The sequence below is a fragment of the Papio anubis genome, chromosome 3 (assembly GCF_008728515.1).
Source record: "Papio anubis isolate 15944 chromosome 3, Panubis1.0, whole genome shotgun sequence".
Taxonomy (NCBI): Eukaryota; Metazoa; Chordata; class Mammalia; order Primates; family Cercopithecidae; genus Papio; species Papio anubis.
The window spans coordinates 169,250,298-169,266,634 of NC_044978.1; the positions used below are offsets into that span (position 1 = coordinate 169,250,298).

Sequence of the window (16,337 nt, forward strand, 5' to 3'; positions counted from 1 at the left end):
GACCGGGCGCAGTGGTGATGCCTGTAATCCCAGCACTTTGGGAGGCCAAGGCAGGTGGATCACGAGGTCAGGAGTTCGAGACCAGCCTGGCCAACATGGTGAAACCCTGCTTCTACTAAAAATACAAATATTTGGCCGAGTGTAGTGACACACACCTGTAATCCCAGCTACTCAGGAGGCTGAGGCAGGAGAGTCACTTGAACCTGGAGATGGAGGTTGCAGTGAACCGAGATCACGCCACTGCACTCCAGCCTGGTGACAGAGCGAGACTCTGTCTCCAAAAGAAAAAGAAAAAAAAAAAAAGATTAGAAAACACTGCATAAAACACTCCTTTCCTAGAAATTCACAATAAACAAAGGCATAAAAAGACATGAGGAAATCCTGCAGTAAGGAACACTGTGCACTTGGTTTAATTAAGGGTAGGGCTACTGAGAGGAAATTTTAGATTTAAGATCTGATGCTCACTGCCCCCTTCCTGTTTGACCCTTTGCTGGTCCTGGGCGGAGAAAAAGGCAGCCTTGACCAATCCTTTCCCATGTACTCAACAACAGATTAAAGAACGCTGGGATCATTACTCAGTAACTGGCCAATTGGGCTCAGTGACTGACCAAATGAGACTCTCTTCAAGACTTCCCTTATTATTACCCACTCCTATGCTGGTGCACAAGGACGCTGGATGGATTCGCTTGTGTACTCAAAGAGTGTTACTGATACAGAAGCGGGGAAGGGAAGTGCTTGGAAGGGCAGGGCGTGGTATTGGCTAGGGCTCCATTCCTGGGCCCTGTGCCCACGGACCTAGATGACGAAAGTCATTTCTGTTTTCCTGCCCAAATGTTGCATTTCCCAAGACCACCCTGGGCTGCCACACCCCCATCCGGTGCCTATAAACCCCCCCGAGACCCTAGCAGGCAGAGACACGTGTGGCTGGAAGTAAAGAGGAACACATTGGCGGAAGAACACCCAAGTGGTTGGACGTTGAGAGGTCGACGAGGGGAGCACACCTAAGAAAGAGCACACCGGCTGGCTATCGACCGGTGGAACGGCTCAGAGTTTGGATGGGATAGTTGGAGGAGAGCCTAGGCCACTGAGCTGCCTGACTCTGGGAATAAAACCACTTTCTCACTCCATCACCCTTCTGGCTCCCCCATCTGCTGAGAGCTACTCGCACTCAATAAAACGTTGCACTCATTCTCCAAGCCCACGTGTCCTCCCGTTCTTCCAGTACACCAAGGCAAGAAATCCCCGGATACAGAAAGCCCTCTGTTCTCATGATACGGCAGGGGGGTCTAATTGAGCTGACTAACACAAGCCGCCTACAAATGGCTAAACTAAAAGACCACCCTGTAACACATGCCCGTTGAGGCCTCAGGAGCTGTAAACATTCAACTCTATAAACACTGCTAGAGGTTGGGGACCCACAACCAGCCCATCTGCATGCTCCCCCTCGGGGTTTGAGCAGTGGGGCACCGAAGAAGTGAGCCACTCATCACATGCCCTGCGAGGGGGATAAGGGAACTTTTCCCGTTTCAACACCAAAACAAAGATTCGCCAGCATCACAGTTTGGGGTACTCCACTGGTGAGAGTGAATCTGAGCAGAAGGTGAGTATCAAACCTGTGTCAGAAGAGGTCCCAAGTTTCTGAGAGGGGCTCATCTTGGGACATTGTTGTCCCCTGACCTGTTAGGGGTCACCACCTGCTGGTACCTAGAAGTCATCATAATTGTCTTTAACTATTTGGGACTCTCTTGAGAGGCCTCAACACTCAATCATTTTCTTTGTTGGTTAGACTCTGATCATAATAAATCTTGTGTATTGCCTATAGCCCAATTAAATCTTACTTTCATTCTAAATCCAAATTAAATTTCACTCCCATGCTGGCTGTTTTTTTTCTCATAGCTCTCTGCATCTTTTTTTTGTTTTCTTTTGTTTTGTTTTGCGTTGCACTTACCACACTGTTATTATCTCCATATCTGTGTGACTATTTTCTGTATGTCTCTAAAAGCTCCACGATGGCAGAGGCCATGTCTGTGCCTAGCTCAGTGCCTAATGTGTGTAGATTATCAATAAATATTCATTGAATGAATAAATGAGCAAATGAATGGAAGTCTACTCAGGAAGTGAGAGTTCTCTTTTGTAGATTTCCGTGGCATTTACTGTCTATACCATTTCAGTGACATTTACAATTGATTACTATCATCCTAATAAGTGGGCAATATATTATTAGAAAACAAAACCCTGACCTTTGCAGATGGTGAAGGGATATTTGATAGCGCAACCCAGTAAGTAATAATAGATTTGGTTTTTTTTTTTCGTTTCAAAAGTTGGGAAACTTAAGAACAGTTTGGAAAGTGTTCTCTTTTTACTAAAACCCATTGTTGATGTAGTCCTTGACCTGACAGCTGAGAGAAAGAGGCTGCAGCAGCAGGAAATTTTACAGAGTATGAGTGGAGAAATATGAGCCTCCATAAGTTCCACCAATGCACAGATCTATGAGGTATCAAATGAGGGGTAATAAAAACTACAGCTTAGAAATGTAGATGACGATGAGGCCTTTGAGCAGTGGCAGAGAAACAGAGAATGCTCCTCAATTAGCCAGTGAAACATGGTGCAAGGTAGCCTGACATGCCAGTAAACAGGGAACTTCAAAGGAACACACACAACTGGATCAGGACTGGAACATTTCTTTCCCTAAAGATCCAGTAGTTCTCTAATGAGGGAAACTGCAGTTAAAGCCAGAATCACACTGCTATGTTTTCATTGTATCCCCCAAAAGTTCATGTGTTGGAAACTTTATCCCCAATGCAACAGCATTGGGAGGTGGGGCCTAAGAAGCAGTGATTGGGTCATGAGGATGGAGCCCTCATGGATGTATTAATGTCCTTCTTGCAGAGGCAGGTTAGTTATCGCATGAGTGAGTTATTATAAAGCGAGTCTAGCTCCCATGCTTTCTCTGTCTCATGCACTCAACTCTGCCTTTAAATTCCTTAAAAGCCAAAGATCTTTTCTTCTTCTTTGTTTTTATTTTGCATGGCATCCAGGAGAGTGGAGAGTTATTTGGGTTCAATAAGTGCTACACACACACACACACACATACACACACACACGATTCAAAGTTCTGAATATTTATTTCTCCTCATTACCTCATTTATTTATATTTCAATAGCTTTTGGGGTACAAGTGGTTTTTGGTTACATGGATGGATTATCTAGTGGTGAATTCTGAGATTTTAGTGCACCTGTGTCACCCGAGTAGTGTACATTGTACCTAATATGTAGTTTTTTATCCTAGCTCCCCTCCCACCTTCTCCCTTCCGAGTCCGTAACGTCCATTATGTCACTCTATATGCCTTTTCATACTCATAGCTTAGCTTCCACTTATAAGTGAGAACATACACTTTTTGGTTTTTCATTTCTGTGTTATTTCACTTAGAACAATGTCTTCTAGCTCCATCTAAGTTGCTGCAAAAGACATTATTTCATTCCTTTTACTGGCTGAGTAGTATTCCATGGTGTATCTATACCACATTTTCTTTATCCATTTAATAGTTGATGGCCACTTAGGTTGGTTCCACACCTGTGCAATTGTGAATTGTGCTGCTATGAACACGTGTGCAAGTGTCTTTTTCATATAATGACTTCTTTTTCTCTGGGTAGATCCCCAGTAGCTGGATTGCTGGATCAAATGGTAGATCTACGTTTTGCTCTTTGAGGAATCTCCATACTGCTTTCCATAGAGGTTGTACTAATTTACAGTCCCACAAGCAGTGTATAAGCATTCCCTTTTTCCCGCATCCATGCCAACATCTATTGTTTCCTGACTTTTTAATAGTCACCATTCTTGCAGGAGTAAGGTGGTATCTCATTGTGGTTTTGATTTGCATTTCCCTGATGATTAGAGACGTTGAACATTTTTTCATGTTTGTTGGGCATTTATTTATCTTCTTTTGAGAATTGTCTATTCATGTCCTTTGCCCATTTTTAAATGGGATTATTATTTTTTTCTTGCTGATTTGTTTGAGTTTCTTGCAGATTCTGGATCCTTGGCTGGATGTGTAGTTTGCAAATATTTTCTCTGTGGGTTGTCTGTTTACTCTGCTGGTTATTTCTTTTGCTGTGCAGACGCTTTTTCATTAATTAGGTCCCCTTTATATATTTTTGGTTTTGTTGCATTTGCTTATGGGGGTCTTTGCCATGCATTCTTTGCCTAGCCTGATGTCTAGGAGAGTTTTTTCAATTTCATCTTCTAGAATTTTTATAGTTTGAGGTCTTATATTTAAGTCTTTGATCCATCTTGAGTTGATTTTTATGTAAGGTGAGAGATGAGGATCCAGTTTAATTCTTGTGGCTTGTCAGTTTTTCCAGCACCATTTATTAAATAAGGTGTCAATTCCCCAATTTGTGCTTTTGTATGCATTGTCAAAGATCAGTTGGCTGGACATATTTGACTCTATATCTGGGTTCTCTATTCTGTTCCATTAGTTTATGTGCTTACTTTTTTTTTTTTTTTTAAATTTATTTATTATTATTATACTTTAAGTTGTAGGGTACATGTGCATAACGTGCAGGTTTGTTACATATGTATACTTGTGCCTTGTTGGTGTGCTGCACCCATCAACTCGTCATTTACATCAGGTATAACTCCCAATGCAATCCCTCCCCCCTCCCCCCTCCCCCCTCCCCATGATAGGCCCCGCTGTGTGATGTTCCCCTTCCTGAGTCCAAGTGCTTACTTTTATACCAGTACCGTGCTATTTTGATAACTATAGCATTGTAGTATAATTTGAAGTTCAGTAATGTGATGCCTCCAGATTTGTTCTTTTTGCTTAGTATTGCCATTGCTATTTGGGTTCTTTTTTGATTCCATATAAATTTTAGAATTTTTTTTTTAGTTCTGTAAAAAATGCTGTTGGTATTTTGATGGGAATTGCGTTGAATCTGTAGACTGCTTTGGGCAGTATGGTCATTTTCATAATATTGATTCTTCCAGTCTATGAGCACGGGATGGATTTCCATTTGTTTGGGTCATCTATGATTTCTTTCAGCAGTGTTTTGTAGTTTACAGAGATCTTTCACCTCCTTGGTTAAGTGTATTCTCAGGTATTTTACTTCAGTTTTTTTTTTTGAGATGGAGTCTTGTTCTGTCAGGCTGGAGTGTAGTGGTGAGATCTCAGCTCACTGCAACCTCTGCCTGCCGGGTTCAAGCAGTTCTCCTGCCTCAGCCTCTCAGGTAGCTGGGACTAGAGGCGTGTGCCACCACGCCTGGCTAATTTTTGTATTTTTAGCGGAGACGGGGTTTCACCATGTTGGCCAGGATGGTCTCGATCTCTTGACCTCGTGATCCACCCACCTCGGCCTCCCAAAGTGCTGGGATTACAGGCGTGAGACATTGTGCCAGGCCTACATTACTTTCTTACTTTATTTTTCAGCTGCTGTAAAAAGGGATTGAGCTCTTGATTTGATTCTCAGCTTGGTTGTTGTTGGTGTATAGCAGTGATACTGACTTGTATACATTGATTTTGTAACCTGATCCTTTACTGAATTCATTCATCAAATCTAAGATTATTTGGAGGAGTCTTTAGGATTTTCTAGATATACAGTCATCTCATCTGCAAACAGCGATAGTTTGACTTCCTCCTTTCCAATTTGGATGCCCTTTATTTTTCTCTTGCCTAATTAACTCTGGCTAGAACTTCCAGAACTATGTTGAACAGGAGTGGTGAAAGTGGGAATCCTTGTCTTGTTCCTGTTCTAATGGGGAATGCTTTCAACTTTTCCCCATTCAGGATGATGTTGGCTGTAGGTTTGTTATATATGGCTTTTATTACTTTGAGGTTGGTCCCTTCTATATCTAGCTTGTTGAGAGTTTTTATCATAAAGGGATGCTGGATTTCAAATGCTTTCTCTGCATCTATTAGATGATCATATGTTTATGTGATGTGTTACATTTATTGACTTGTGTATGTTAAACCATCCCTGCTAGGTAAATATTTGAGATTTGTTGACCAGCAGGTCATCTCTTTGTCCTTTTCAACTGCTCAAGCCTTTAAAATGGGCCTGGAGTGATAGCTGCACTATGAAAAGCACTGTGTACATCATAAGATGGCTTAACAAACGCGTTTTCATTCCTGTCTTGGGCCTTGCTCAGGCAGTAATCCCAGCTGAGTGTAATCCCAGCTACTCGGGAGGCTGAGGCGGGAGAATTGCATGAACCCAGGAGGTGGAGGTTGCAGTGAGCCAAGATGGTGCCATTGCACTGCAGCCTGGGCAACTGAGCTAGACTCCATCTCAAAAAAAAAAAAAAAAAAAAAAAGATTCCCAGCAAAAGATCTGGAGCTGATTCTTACTGGTTCAACAAGAGTCATGTGTTCAACTTGGAACCAATCATTGTGGCCAGGAGGCTGCAGAGCTCTGATAGGCCAGGCTAGGAGGCGCCTGTCTCTCTTGATGATCATGTGCTCTGGTTTGTAGGAGAGGGTCTAAGTTTGTGCCTGTTGTCTTTCTTGGGTGGTTTAGCATTTACCCTGATTTCTTTATTTTTAATAAAATGTTATTAATAGTGACATTAAAAATACATGGAAATGGGTTTGGTAGACCTCTACTTTGTATTTCCACCTTTTACCATAGACGACTCCGGTCATATGAGAGAAACATGTAGTGAAGACGCTTGAGTTTAGTCCGTAGTTAAATCTAAAAGTCATCCAGCCATGATGACTCTCTCGTCTGGACCCTGGCATAAAATAACTAATACCTGTTCTCAAGGGCAGTAAGCTGGATGCTTAGGGAAGAGCAGCTTGGGCTTGCAAATTCTTTTGGTCTTGGGCGGTAGTACACATTATATTCTCTATGCCGTGCACTCATTTCCTCCATATGGCTTGCATTATAATAGAAAATAATCTGAATGTTCTTGCCACAGTGCTTTTGTCAATTACTGTGTGGTGAAATCTGCAACTGTTTGTTTCATTGTTTAGTAACATTTTTTCTATTTTGCAATGACTTTTAATATTATTTTAACATCAGTGAGTTAAAAAACGTGCTTGTTTGTTGAAAAATTAACGAACGAATGTTAATTTCTCAAGAAAGCTGATGATAGGCTGAGTGCAGTGGCTCACGCCTGTAATCCTAGCATTTTGGGAGGCCGAGGCAGGTGGATCACTTGAGATCAGGAGTTCAAGATCAGCTTGGCCAACATGGTGAAACCCCGTCTCCACTAAAAATACAAAAATTAGATGGGCGTGGTGGTGCGTGCCTGTAAACCCAGCTACTCAGGAGGCTGAGGCACGGGAATTACTGGAACTTGGAAGGTGAAGGTTGCAGTGGGCCGAAATTGCACCACTGGGTTCCAGCCTGGGGAACTGAGTGAGACTCAGTCTCGAAAAAACAAAACAAAACAAAACAAACAACAAAAAACCATTAAAAAAAAAAACCCACAAGAAAGTTGATGATAAAGGTTAACTTGTACAAGATATTTATTGACTTTATCATAGCTTTATCATAGGTATGGGAGAGGGCATAATATTATCGCTGACCACTTGAAAACTAGAAGGCACAAGTCTATGGGAGCATCAGGATCTACTTCCAGTGTTGGTAGTTATTTTAAGATTGTGACTTACAATGATAAATTAACACGTGCCATGGCCATAGGTGCTTTTGTCTATCCCTCTGTGAATCACGACTCTTCCTTTTTTTTTTTTTTTTTTGAGACAAGAGCCTTGCTCTGTCGCCCAGGTTGGAGTGCAGTGGCATGATCTTGGCTCACTGCAAGCTCTGCTTCCCGGGTTCATGCCATTCTCCCACCTCAGCCTCCTGAGTAGCTGGGACCACATGTGCCCGCCACCACACCTGGCTAATTTTGTTTTTGTATTTTTAGTAGAGATGGGGTTTCACAGTGTTAGCCAGGATGGTCTTGATCTCCTGACCTTGTGATCCACCCGCCTTGGCTTCCCAAAATGCTGGGATTACAGGTATGAGCCACCGCACCTGGCCGAATTATGACTCCTCTTCTAGATCAAGTGACTGCTCTTCTAAATTCAGTTTGCTCATTGTTTATACCAAGTTTTCTTGTGCAATACAAAAAGTAATACGATAGCTGTTAGTGTGTTGTCTCCATTAAAAAGAAATTTGCAGACAGTTAAATGGGTGCCAGCTTTATATCCATGTTCTGAGATGGTTCAGATAGAAAAGTTAACTTCTAGAATTAGTTAATATCTATAAGGGTTTACATTGTTCACCCAATTATTGAAAACAAACTAAATTTGGAAATTTGTTCTATTAATGGTGAAACATTTGACATTATTATGGATGTTGTAGATTAAGTTAGAAAGATCAACATTGAAGATAAAATTATTTAGGGTAATAAATACATTTACAATTTTTGGAAAAACATGATGTCAGGGTAAAACAACTTTTTAAAACTAAATTTGAAACCTATCAAGGAAAATTGTACATGGAATTGGTTGTACTATACACATAATTCAGAAATGCATCCGAATAGGCTGTGATATTCTATGGATCAAAATAGAGCTTTCCTGTCAATTGTATATAATTTTTAAACATATGCATAATGACAAAACTGCAAAATTTTTGTAATTAAGCTGATGTTGGATTTAAAGAAATCTCTTCAGGCTGCTGGAATTTGAGAAGCCTTTTATAATACTTGGGCACCTTCTTAAGCCACAGCTCAGCAAAGAGGACTTGTTCAGTTCGAGCACCAAGATCGTGAATCCCAGCTGCAAGAAGCTGAATATGTTCGAGAGTAGCTCTTCCAGGCACTTCTGAAGCTGGAGATGAACCTCAGGCTCAGCTCAGGGAGCTGAATATCACGGCAGCCAAGTAAATTGAAGTTGGTGGTGGTCAGAAAGCTATCATCATCTTTATTACTGTTCCTCAACTGAGTGTTTCCAGAAAATCCACATTTGGCTAGTACATGAACTGGAGAAAAAGTTCAGTGGGGAAGAATGTTGTTTTTATTATTCAGAGGAGAATTCTGCCTAAGGCAACTCAAAAAAGCCATACAAAAAATAAGTAAAAGCGTCCCAGGAGTCGTACTCCGACAGCGATGCATATTCCCCTCCTTGAGGACTTGGTTTTCCCAAGTGAAATTGTGCACAAGAGAATCTGCATGAAACTGCATGGCAGCCGGCTCATGAAGGTTCATTCAGACAAACACAGCAGAGCACTGTGGAACACAGAGTTGAGACTTTTTCTGGTGTCTATAAGAAGCTCACTGGCAAGGATGTTAATTTTGAATTCCAAGAGTTTTCAGTTGTAAACAAAAAAGACTAAAGTATATCCACAGTAAACAAACAAAAAAACCAAAAAAAACTCCTCTTCAGCCTGGCATACTTTTTTCCTTACTACTTATCAACAATTAGATATGGGAAATGTTTGAATCTACAGACAAGAGAGTCTATTGAAGCTTTCAACCAGTGTCATAGTGCATGCAGTTTTATGAAAATATTAAAAATGATCATTAATTCTTCAGAAGATACGCTTAACATTGTACTAGAGACAGATATGGTTAAGAAACTGATTGGGCCGGGCATGGTGGCTCACATTTGTAATCTCAGCACTTTGGGAGTCCAAGATGGGAGGATTTCTTGAGCTGAGGAGCTCTAGACCAACCTGGGAAACATAGCGAGATCCCATCTCTATATATACACACACAGAGTTAGCCGAATGTGGTGGTATGCACCTGTAGTCTCAGCTATTCAGGAGGCTGAGGTGGGAGGAATGCTTGAGACTAAGATTGAGGCTGCAGTGAGCCATGATCAGGCCCCTGCAGTCCAGCCTGGGTAACAGAGTGAGATCTTGTATCGAAAAAAAAAAAAAAAAAAAAAAAAAAAAGAAAGAGATTGAAATACCTAATGATGTGTGAAGAATAATTATTTTGCTTGTTATTTTTAATGTTCAGAAAATCAATATAAATAAAATTTGATGTCCCTCTTCCCCACCTCATATTTTGCTCTAATGGTTGTGCATGTTTTATTTCTTGGAAAAAATGTATTTTTGAAAATAGTTTTTGAAGAGGACTATTTCATAGGCCCATCTGTTTAATAAAATCAATTTATTGGTCACTACATAGTTCAAAAATTACATAATTACAATTTTAAAAACATTTATTCTCACAATGCCGTAATTTTGAAGATAAATTATATGGTCATTCTAGGGATGAGAGTGATCAGTTCCACTGGATATCTACAAGCTGACAGTGAGGCATGAGGAACTCTGCAAAGGGAAGTAAAGATGATGGAATGGATGCTGGGCAGACAAGACCAACTGTGACTACTGGTACCCAAGTACCAGATCAGAACTGGGGTTTTCTTACCTACCTGTGATGATCCAATACTGAATTTCATTTTCCATTCTCCCTGATAACTTTTCAGTTATAACATTCCTTCCCCTTGTCCCTTGGTTCACCACCTCCTCCATGCAGCTCCAAACAGTGCAGCTTCCCAGCTTCCCTTAATCCCCTGATAGAAGCCGAGAGACAGTTCTTTTTAAACATTTCTAAAAGCTGCAACATGCTCATGTCTGAATTCCCTGCAAAACAAATTCAGAAGGCTGAAATCATTGTTCTCAGCAAATTGGGTGAAAATGGAGCAAAGGCAGAAGCTTTCAAACAAAGCCTCAGGAAAAATGAGAAGAGACTGTAGAATACTGAATATGTAAGTAGAACTCTGTATTTCACACACTTCTCCCAGTATCCAACCCTGAAGCTTGTGTTTTTTTTTTTTTTTTTTCATAGTTGTAGTTGCCAAAGCAAAGCAATCACTCCATTAATTATAAAGTAAGGGAAAAAATGGGTGTCGATCTTAACTAGTTCCCTTTTACTTGTTGAGTATTAATTGAAAGTTATTCTTCTGAAGACACTTAATTCTTTGGAGGCACTATAGAAAATAATGTTTAAATATTCATTCAGAGTTAAGTGAACTCAGTCAAGCTTTTATAAACAGGATATTTTAAAATTGGAACTGGATTTTATGTAAGTGATAAAATGATTTCTGAGTTCTCTTTAGTTCTCATGGTACAAGAACTCACTTGCTGATGCGCATGTCTAGGGTGGTCAGAGTATTTGTCCAATTGGTGCGAAGACAATGTGCTGCTCCCTTACCCAGAAATGCCCCTTGTAAAAGCAACATCCATTCATTCATTTATTGATTGATTCAGTCACTCCTGGGCACTGGGATCTTGACTGTAATACTGTTGGACACCAATTGAGATCTAAAAATTATCTGGGTATAAGAATAATTTTTGGCTAATGCTCATATAGTGCTGACTATATACATATTGTTTGGAATGCTTTATGCACATTAACTCATTTAATACTCAACAGATTATTAGAGGGATACAATCATCATCATCATCTCCACTTTACAGTAGAGGAAACTGAGGTATAGACAAGAGAAATAACTTGCCCAGGTCACTCATGTGGTGAGCAGCACAAGATTTGGACCCAGGCAACCTAGCTTTGGAGTCTGTGGTCCTGACTGCTACTTTATAGTGTGGCTATTAAAAATATTTTTTTCGATAGACCGGAAGCCGAGACCTTAGTTCTCTTTCCCATCTTGCAAGATGGCGGGTGAAAAAGTTGAGAAGCCAGATGCTAAAGAGAAGAAACCCGAAGCCAAGAAGGCTGATGCTGGTGGCAAGGTGAAAAAGGGTAACCTTAAGGCTAAGAAGCCCAAGAAGGGGAAGCCCCATTGCAGCCGCAACCCTGTCCTTGTCAGAGGAATTGGCAGGTATTCCCGATCTGCCATGTATTCCAGAAAGGCCATGTACAAGAGGAAGTACTCAGCCGCTAAATCCAAGGTTGAAAAGAAAAAGAAGGAGAAGGTTCTTGCAACTCTTACAAAACCAGTTGGTGGTGACAAGAACGGAGGTACCCGGGTGGTTAAACTTCGCAAAATGCCTAGATATTATCCTACTGAAGATGTGCTTCGAAAGCTGTTGAGCCACGGCAAAAAACCCTTCAGTCAGCACGTGAGAAAACTGCGAGCCAGCATTACCCCCGGGACCATTCTGATCATCCTCACTGGACGCCACAGGGGCAAGAGGGTGGTTTTCCTGAAGCAGCTGGCTAGTGGCTTGTTACTTGTGACTGGACCTCTGGTCCTCAATCGAGTTCCTCTACGAAGAACACACCAGAAATTTGTCATTGCCACCTCAACCAAAATCGATATCAGCAATGTCAAAATCCCAAAACATCTTACTGATGCTTACTTCAAGAAGAAGAAGCTGCGGAAGCCCAGACACCAGGAAGGTGAGATCTTCGACACAGAAAAAGAGAAATACGAGATTACAGAGCAGCGCAAGATTGATCAGAAAGCTGTGGACTCACAAATTCTACCAAAAATCAAAGCTGTTCCTCAGCTCCAGGGCTACCTGCGATCTGTGTTTGCCCTGACGAATGGAATTTATCCTCACAAATTGGTGTTCTAAATGTCTTAAGAACCTCATTAAATAGCTAAGTATGTTTTGAAATTAAAAAAAAAAAAATTTTTTTCTGTTTACAGTAACATGTAAGGCGTCCTTTGGTAACTATACAATAGTTCAGTTGAGAATGTCTGTACTCACACATTGGAATAATAACTGGATACAGCTTAGTATAAGCATACTTTCGTGCAAGAGATATGATACAGTGGGCCTTTGATATTTATCTACAATTCATTTTTTAAAAAATTGGTAAAAACCTTTATGTAGAAACAGCTAAATCTCTGTTCAGTTCAGTTCTGGATTGTGTTACTATTACTTTTACTTTTTTAGTGGGTTTCATGTATGTTTAAAAGTAAGGAATACCAGGTGTGCTATCTAAGCTCCACCACTAAATTATAAAACCTACAAAGCAAAATTGTACTTAGAATTGTTTGTACAATGGGGATTATAGTAAAATGTGCTAAAAAATCAGTAAAGTGGGGGTATCTCTCATCTTTGCAGGGTTCTTGTGAGGGTTATAAGATACTATAGTCTCTTGACTTCAGGACATTCTACAGCCTATTTCTTGATGTAATTTGGTGCCTAATGTAGTGTCTGTTTCATCACAGAAGTATAAAGGACATCAGTTGAATGTGAATGAAAGCGCCTGGCACATACTAAATTTCACTGGCTCTGAGAGCAATTTTTTGTATTTTAACTTTGGGATATGTCTCACAGTCAATAGAATGTTACAATAGATGTCAGCCAAATGGCTGTTGAGATGTAGTTGTCATTGCTCATAAAGCTGTGGACTTGGTCTTTATTCCAAGGTCTTTCAAGGAATGAATATAAATGCAGGTTTGTGTTTGAAAACTTTCCATTGATACCTCTTGGTAAAGGTAGTTTCAGCACCAAGACTTGCAGGATGGGTGTCAGTGGTTCCAAATAATACCTTCAGAGACGTTAGTGCAGCACTCTTTCAAGAAATGCTATATTATCACTGCATTTGATGGCACAGAGTGTGATATCATATGGGAAAAGAAAAAATAGACATTACCCAGTCTGAGTCAAAAAGGGATTTAGCAGAGTTTAACACAGATTTAAAGCATTTTAATTAATACTGTAAATAATTTATTTTACATATATATTACTTTTTGTGCACAAGAATGGTACATAAAAGTATTTAGATGAGTCTACAAAGCTCGTTAAAATAAAATGATGAATGGTTAGTGTATTAGTTTGCTTTCACACTGCTATAAAGAACTGGCCGGGTGCGGTGGCTCACACCTGTAATCCTAGCACTTTGGGAGGCTGAGATGAGTGGATCACTTGAGGTAATGAGTTCGAAACCAGCCTGGCCAACATGGTGAAACCCCGTCTCTACTAAAAATACAAAAAAATTAGGTGGGCGTGGTGGCATGTGCCTGTAATCCCAGCTACTCAGGAGGCTGAGGCAGGAGAATTGCTTGAACCTGGGAGGTGGAGGTTAGTGTGAGCCAAGATCGTGCCACTGCACTCCAGTGTGGTGACAGAGTGAGACTCCATCTCAAAAAAAAAAAAAAAAAAAAAAAAAAAAAAGAACTACCCAAGACCAGGGTAATTTATAAAGAAAAGAGCTGTAAATGACTCACAATTCTGCAGGCTGTACAGGAAGCATCGTTGGGGGGCCCTCAGGAAACTTACAGTCAAGGCAGAAAGTGAAGGGGAAGCAAGCACCTTCTTCACATGGTGGCAGGAGAGAGAGAGTGAAGGGGGAGGTGCTACACATTTTAAACAATCAGATCTCGTGAGAATTCACTCAGTATCATCAGAACAGCAAGGGGGAAATCTGCCTCCATGATCCAATCACCTCCCACCAGGTCTCTTTCTCAACACTAGGAATTACAATTGCCATGAGATTTGGGTGTCCATATCATATCATTTTGCCTCTGGCCCTTTCCAAATCTCATGTCTTTCTCACATTTTAAAACACAATCATGCCTTCTCAGCAGTCCCACAGAGTCTTAACTCATTCCAGCCTTAACTCAAAAGTCCAAGTCCAAAGTCTCATCTGAGACAAGGCAAGTGCCTTCTGCCTATGAGCCTGTAAAATAAAAAACAAGTTAATCACTTTTGAGATACAATGGGGTACAGGTATTGGGTAAATAGACCCATTCCAAGAGGGGGAAATCAATACTTAAATTTAATCCTCAATGTTGGAGGAGGGGCCTGGTGCGAGGTGATTGGATCATGGGGGTGTACCTCCCCCTTGTTGTTCTCATGATTATGAGTGAGTTCTCATGAGATCTGGTTGTTTAAAAGCATGTAGCACTTCCTTCTTTGCTCTCTCTTCCTCCTGCTCCGGTCATGTAAGACATGCCGCCTTCCCCTTCACCTTCTGCCATGATTGTAAGTTTCCTGACCCCTCCCCAGCCATGCTTCCTGGACAGCCTGTGGAACTGAATCAATAAAACCTCTTTTCTTCATAGATTTCCCAGTCTCAGGTAGTTCTTTAAAGCAGTATGAAAATGAACTAATACAGAAAATTCATATCAGAGAAGTGGGGCATTGCTATAAATTAAATTAAATTCAGTCCCTCAGTGGCACTAGTCCCATTTCAAGAGCTCAGTAACCACATGTGGCTAGTGGCTACCACATTAATTGGCTCAGACACAGATCATTTCCGTTACCACAGAAAGTTCTTTTGGACAGCCCTGGTCCAGGTTCTTATTGCTTCCCAGTGACAGGGACTTCTCCTAAGTGATCTCCAGGCCAGGCTCTTAGATATGCCTTCCTTGATCATTCCATAGATACTTACTGCACATCTGCCACATGCCAGTCATTGGGAGATACGACAATGGGCAGAGCAGGCAGGGGCCACCCTCACCGTTCCTCCAGTCTCCAGCCTCAACACCTCCCCTACAGGCCATAGTCTACTAGTTTCTGAGGGATTTGTTTTAAGATACAAGTCTGAATGTGTTTCTCCAGGAGCACCTTTGTCCCCCACAAAATATAGATGGTCCCCGACTTGTGATGGTTTAACTTATTTTTTTTTTGTCTTTATGATGATGTGAAAGCAATACGCATTCAGTAGAAACCATACTTGGAGTACCCATACAATCATTCTGTTTTTCCCTTTCAGTGTAGTAGTCAGTCAATTATATGAGCTATCCAACAATTTATTATAAAAATAGGCTTTGTGTTTCATGATTTTGCCCAACTGTAGGCTGCTGTAAGTGTTCTAAGCATGTTTTAGGTAGGCTAGGTTAAGCTGTAATGTTGGATATTTTCACCTGGTGATGAGTTTATTGAGATGCAATCCCACTGTAAGTTGAGGAGCATCTGTAACCTCATTGCTCCTTAGCATACACCAAGATTCCCTAAGATCTGGCTCCCACCTTCATCTCTAGTCTGAAGGCTCATGGAGTGTCTGCTGCCAGGGGTACCCCTAGGTGCTGTGACTACAGTCACCTGCACGTTGGAGGCCTCTTCTGCAGCTTTGCTCTCCCAGGCACTGAGAGCCAGGACTCAGGACCTGTGGCAGCATTTTTCAGGGAACTCTCCAGCTGTGCAGTTCTCCTTCTGTATCTTGGCTAATTCCAACTCATCCTTCAAGATCTGGCTTAGATGACACCTTCTCTAGCACTTTTGCATGACTCCCTGATATATACTAGGCTCTTTTTCTTCCATGCTCCTGTAGCACCTTGCACCAGCCTGTATTCTGAGGCTTTAAATGCCAACTGTTCAACCAACATGAGTGTCTGCTGTGGGCCACATACCCTACTAAACTCTGTAAGTGCAAAACCAAATGAGACTGCTACCTGCCCGCTCCAAGCTCAGCATTTACAGAGGGAGACAGTCCACTCCACTAAATATAAAACAGAATGTGACCCAAATGTTATTAGAAGGAGCACAAAGCAGAGAGGTAATGCAGTCAAGAGAGGTGGT

General features: G+C 41.2%; 2 pseudogenes across 1 annotated transcript; both read left to right on the forward strand.

Moving 5' to 3' along the window:
- Window positions 1-2,009: 2,009 nt before the first annotated feature.
- LOC103884249 lies at window positions 2,010-9,625 on the forward strand (annotated as a pseudogene).
- Window positions 9,626-11,529: 1,904 nt separating this feature from the next.
- Window positions 11,530-12,469, forward strand: LOC101024904 (annotated as a pseudogene). Its single transcript, XR_646778.3, has one exon. The product of XR_646778.3 is annotated as a 60S ribosomal protein L6 pseudogene (transcript).
- The last annotated feature ends 3,868 nt before the right edge of the window (window positions 12,470-16,337 follow it).